The 5,797-nt window shown below is 35.0% G+C and overlaps 1 long non-coding RNA gene across 1 annotated transcript; it reads left to right on the forward strand.

Annotated features, from left to right (window-relative positions):
• Positions 1–1,538: 1,538 nt before the first annotated feature.
• On the forward strand, positions 1,539–5,461 carry LOC126726476 (uncharacterized). Its single transcript, XR_007655932.1, has 3 exons — positions 1,539–1,681; positions 3,156–4,055; positions 4,878–5,461. It is a non-coding gene; the product is annotated as an uncharacterized LOC126726476 (long non-coding RNA).
• Positions 5,462–5,797: the final 336 nt, after the last annotated feature.

The following is a 5,797-nucleotide window of genomic DNA, read 5'->3' on the forward strand; positions in this document are numbered from 1 at the left end:
TCATTGAATAATAAATTTAAATATAATCTTATTCTCAGATTCTTTGTATTTTCTTGTTATTTCTTTCAATTTATAATAAAGAAATGCATTTTAAAGAAATGCATTTAAAAAAAAAAAATTTAGTGACTCGTGATCAAATATAGGATAGAGGTATAATTAATAAAAATACCTGTATTAGTTATGTATATACAACATATTATATACTCACATTCTCTTTGTATTGTCTTGTTATCTCTTTCATTTTATAATATAGAAAGGCATTTAAAAAAATGGACTTTCGTGACTCATGATCAAATACTGGATAGAGGTATAATTAATAAAAATACTCATATTAGTTATTATTTACACAATAGATTATATACCCATACATATAACTCAAGGTTATCATATCACTTAAAGGGTCCGTTTGGATTGAACTTATTGTTGCTGAATTGAAAACTAAAAACACTGTAGTAAAATAATTTTTAAATGTGTGAATAATGCCGTGGGACCCATTTTTAATATTTTTTAATGTATAAACAGTGCTGTGCGTAAACAGTGAGTGAATAGTAAAATTTGTCTCATGAACAGTAAATTTTGCTCCCTTAAACGCGTGAAAGCAAAAAAAAAAAAGAAAAAAAAAAAAAGGAAAACGTGAGACGCGGGATTCAACGGAAACACTGAATCCAAACGCTCACAAAAAAACACAAACAAACAAACAAACAAACCTCGTGCCTATCATAGGAAATAAAGTGTTGGATGTATCATTTAACTCATGGGCGGTTCTTTCTCAAAAAAAAAAAACAAAACTCGTGGGCGGTTGACAAGCCACCCCACCTAAACATTTAAAGTAATAGACTAAGAGTCCGTTTGGATACAGCTGAAAACTGAAAACTGAAACTGAAAACTGAAAATACTGTACCAAAATAATTTTTAAATGTGTGAATAGTACCGTGGGACCCATTTTTAATGAAAAAGTTACTGAAAAGTGAAATTTGTGGGTTCGTAAACAATACACGATGTGCGCTGATTGGCTGAAAAAAAGTTTGAAAAGTCCAACTTTGCGGCTACTATTCATGCTGTTCAATGAACAGTAGCCGCAATCTCAAAAACGCATGAAAAAAAAAAAAAAAAAAAAGGAAAAACGCAGACGCACGTTTCAATTTCAGCCGAATCCAAACGTAGCTTAACTCACGGTTCTTTTTTGTTGTGTCAAAGTTGATATCGAACACCTAGAGAGTGCTTGAGAACCCAACAGGGATAACCAAAGATTGCCTTTTCCCTCTCTTTCTTTCCATTTTCCATTTTCTTTTTGGATAACACCCTCTCAATCTTCTTAGGGATTTATTATTATTATTATTATTTTTAGAGAGCCTTTGGGTCTAAGTTCCAAGAGAAACATGGTGATAATTTAACGCCCCAAGTCAGAAAAAAAAAAAAATACAAAATCAGATTTTTTTAGGGCCACATGTGCCCCACCTACCGCATCATTCCCCACCACACATTCTCACCATCTCTTTTCTCTCTTGGCTGGCTCACTCATTTGCTTTTTTTTTTTTTCTTTTTTTCCAAATACTACTCTCACTCCCTCACACTCTCCCACTGGTACCACTCCCCACCACCATCTCCACCATCATTGTTCCAACTAGATCACCGAAAAAACTTCTTAGGAACCTTAACATCTTCTTTCCTTTTATTTGAGGTAAAGATTTCTAATCTTTTGATGGGTTTTATACTTTTGCTTGAGGATTTTTTATCTTTTTTTTTTTTTTTTTGATAAGGAGGTTCTTTTATTTAATTTTTGATAATAATATTCATGTGATTTATGAGATTTGGAAGTAATATTCATGTGTTTATACGTATGGGTTTTGTATTAGAGGAATTATTTGATGAGTGGGTTTATGGTTTGTACTAATAGTCGCTATCTAAAGTTTATTTATGGTGAAAATTTAGGGGTTTTGAGTTATAATATATGATACTTGGTAAATCTAATTTTTTCTTTTGCTATTGGGTTTATTTGGAGTTAGTTGAAGTTCTAAAATTGCTTATCTTGGAGGATATTGCAATTTTGATGTCATGGGTCTCTTGATGATATTATATAGATATTGTGGGAAGGTTTTTTTTTTTTTTTTTTTTTTTTTTTTTTGACTTGGGGTGTTACAGATAAAATGAGAGCTACAGTCATGGAAAATTATTAGGTACTTCCGGAGTACCATAAATGCATACTCCCTCCTCTCACATAAATGGTGGGTCCCACTATGAATTTAATTAGTGGGATCCACCATTTATGTGAAAGGAAGGAGTATGCATTTATGGTACTCCGGGAGTACACAATAATTTCCCATCAGTCATATCCCTCTCTTTACTAAATAGAGAGGATAGTGCTAACCCTATCATTCCTATTGTTCAAGGCTAGTCACCTCTGTATTAAAAGCAAGGTAGATGCTAATAGGTGAGAGCATTTAATTCAAAGATAGTAGTTTACTTCTAAATATATGTAATAATAGCAATTTAGAGTTTACTCTTAAAATCTACATCACAAAAATCTTAAATCAAAGTTCAAATCTTATGAACCAAACATTGTGCTCCACTCCATGCTCCATCAATAAAATTTTGATAGCTGGCTTCTTTTATCAAGTGAGGTAACGTGCCTTAACGCTTGAGTTTTAACGTTAATGTTCTTGAATTTAATGTTATTGAGGTAAGTCTCACATGGGTCACTTAGTTCTACCTCACGTGATTTACATCTTTTACTAATGTTGTTAAGGTAAGTCTCAAGCATTAAGGCACATTATCTCACTTAACAAAAGATGGGGGAAAATGCCATAACACCCCTTGAACTTTAGGATAGTGGTCATTACACACACCCCCCCCCCCCCCCCCCGGTGAACTTTTATTTTATCTAATCTACTCCGTAAACTTCACATGTTTGCAAATTGATACTTCTGTTAGTCTACTGTTAAAATTTACTAACAGTTCTACTGGGATGTTGTTGGCAATATGTTTCTGATATGGTCCTAAATGTGCTAAACTCTAACATGTCTATGGCTGATATCATATATCCACTATTTCCTACTCTATTCTTATCAATAGTGTTGCTTATGGTTGTATAAGGCCTACTAGGGGTCTCCATCAAGGTGACCCCTTGTCATCCTATCTATTTTTGTTGTGTGCAGAAGGATTCTCATCGCTTATTCGTCAAGCTGCTAGGAATTAGATGATAAGTGATATATCTATATGTAGAGGATGCCCAATGATGACCCATTTGTTCTTCACAGATGACAGCCTTCTGTTCTGTAAGGCTAACACCTAGGAATGTCAGATGCTGATTGAAATTCTTAAGCTCTATGAAGTTGCTTTAAGCCAAAAAATAAATACTGACAAATCTTCAATCTTCTTCAGCCACAATACCCCTCAACAATTAAGAGATGATGTGTTTAACACTCTTGGACCATATGCAAGGATCACAGCACAACAAATACTTGGGGCTGCCCTCAATTGTAGGAAAGAAAAAAAAAATTGAAGTTTTTGCGGAGATTAAAGAAAGGGTAGGGAAAACGCTATTTGGGTGGAAATAAAAAATGCTATCCATGGGAGGAAGAGAGATTCTTATTAAAGCGGTTGCCCAAGTAATCCCAACCTACACCATGAGTTGCTTCCAACTTACAAAAGGCCTGTGTGGTGACTTAGAAGGAATGATGAGGAGATTTTGGTGGGGACAGAGGCAGCAAGAATCAAAGATAGCTTGGGTTAGTTGGAAAAAGATGTGTAAATCTAAGCTTAAAGGTGGGATGGGCTTCTGAAACCTTCAAGCTTTCAACCTAGCTATGTTAGCAAAATAGGGTTGGAGATTGTTGATAAACCTAGACTCTCTTGTGGCTCAAATTTATAAGGCCAAATATTATCCACATGGGGACGTCCTTAAAGCCAAATTAGAATCGAATTTCTCATACACTTAGTGAAGTATTATGAATGGGATGGAAGTGATAAGGAGAGGAACCCGATAGAGAGTAGGGAATGGAAGCTTGATCCATATTTGGGAAGATAAATGGATGCCTACTCCTTCAACATATAAGGTAATCTCTCCCCCAAAGCTCTTTGATGAATATCCAATGGTGTCAGTGCTTATTGATAAAGAAACTAAAAGATGGAAAGATGGGCTAATTAGATCTTTTTTTTCTCCCTTTTGAAGTTAGCACAATCCTAAACATCTGCCTAAGCTATAACCTCCCAAAAGACAAAATTATTTGGATTGGTAATAGAAAAGGCAACTTCACTATAAAGAGTGCTTACTATATAGCATTTAAAATTGTTGAGCCCGACAAATAAGGGGAAAGCTCAGTAAGGGACAATAGAACCATACTCTGTAAAAAGATATGGCACTTAAACATTCCAAAAAAGATAAAAATCTTTGCATGGAGAGCTTGTGTGAATGGCCTCCAAATCGTAGCTAATTTGCAAGCGAGAGGAATTATTAGAGAAATGTTATGCCCCTGTTGTGACAGAGAGCTGGAACCTATCACCCATGCCTTAATAAGATGTGCCATTGCCAAAACATGAAGAAGGGGGAAAAAAAACATTTTCAATTAAATCGATATATTTTATGGCTCAAATTAAATGTATCTAGAGTCACATTAAAAAATAAATAAATAAATAAACAATATAACAGTTTTTACACTTTTGGATTTAGGAAATAAAATATTAATTGTGAAATGCTTTCTTCCATTTCAAGTGGGATGTATCTGACACAGAACTAGAAATCCTTGCAACTAAAACTACCAGAGACTTCAGACTTGGAGTCTCTTTTGTGACATCCTGGTCAATCTGGTATAATAGAAACCAAGTTGTATTTGAGTCCACTTGCCAGATCTCTCACTAGATTTGGAAGTTTGCTGCAGGATAACTCAAAGGCTACAAAGAAAAGAGGAGAGCACCAGGTCAGTATCAGGCTAAGGAGAACAGAAAATGGGAAGCCCTCCCAATGGAGTATTCAAAGTTAAAGTAGATGGTGCCACATCTGATCAGGGGAGGAACTCTAGTGTCTGGGTGGTCATTAGAAACTCAGAGGTGATGGTTATAGCGGCCTGGTCAAAGTACCTCAATGGCCTGTTCTCAGTGTTAGAAGTGGAGGCTCTGGCTATTGAATCAGATATTCTTCTTGCTAAGGAAGTGGAGTTGCCTAATATCATCATTGAATCAGATGCTTTATTAGCAATTCAAAGCGTTGAAAAGGCTAAAACAGAAGGTGTCTTGGCCACTTGGTTCACGGTATAAATGTATAATCCTTCTCCTTAAGAACTTTAGATGCTGGAGCATTAAGCACGTGGAAAGGTAGTACAACAGAGTTGCCCATGAACTTTGGAAAGAGATTTCTCCTCCCATGATTCGCCGCCTGATCTGAATTAATTGTATCTATTTTTCTGTTGGTGGTAGAACTCTGTTGTATTTCAATTTCATTTGGTAATGAAATTCATCATTTTCATATAAATATATATATATATATATATATATATATATATTACTAGCAATTCTCACATGACAAGAACATTCAAAACTGGGTTTCAATTTTTTTTAGAGAGAGAGATCTCTTCAATGGAACCACCGTAGATCTCGCCGTCCATGGTACTAACGGTGCCATTGGTGGTCCTGCCGCTCCCTAAAACAACTCAGTAGCGCATCAGTCCTATAGTCTTAAATTTTAGATTTGAAAGCTTACTGATTTGTGTATGAGCTATGTAAGATTTTAGTTACAAATTGAAAAAACGAAAACAAAACATAGATTTGACTGCAATTAGTAAATCGCTTAAGCTTTGTCTCT

Source organism: Quercus robur, chromosome 5, assembly GCF_932294415.1.
Source record: "Quercus robur chromosome 5, dhQueRobu3.1, whole genome shotgun sequence".
Lineage (NCBI taxonomy): Eukaryota > Viridiplantae > Streptophyta > Magnoliopsida > Fagales > Fagaceae > Quercus > Quercus robur.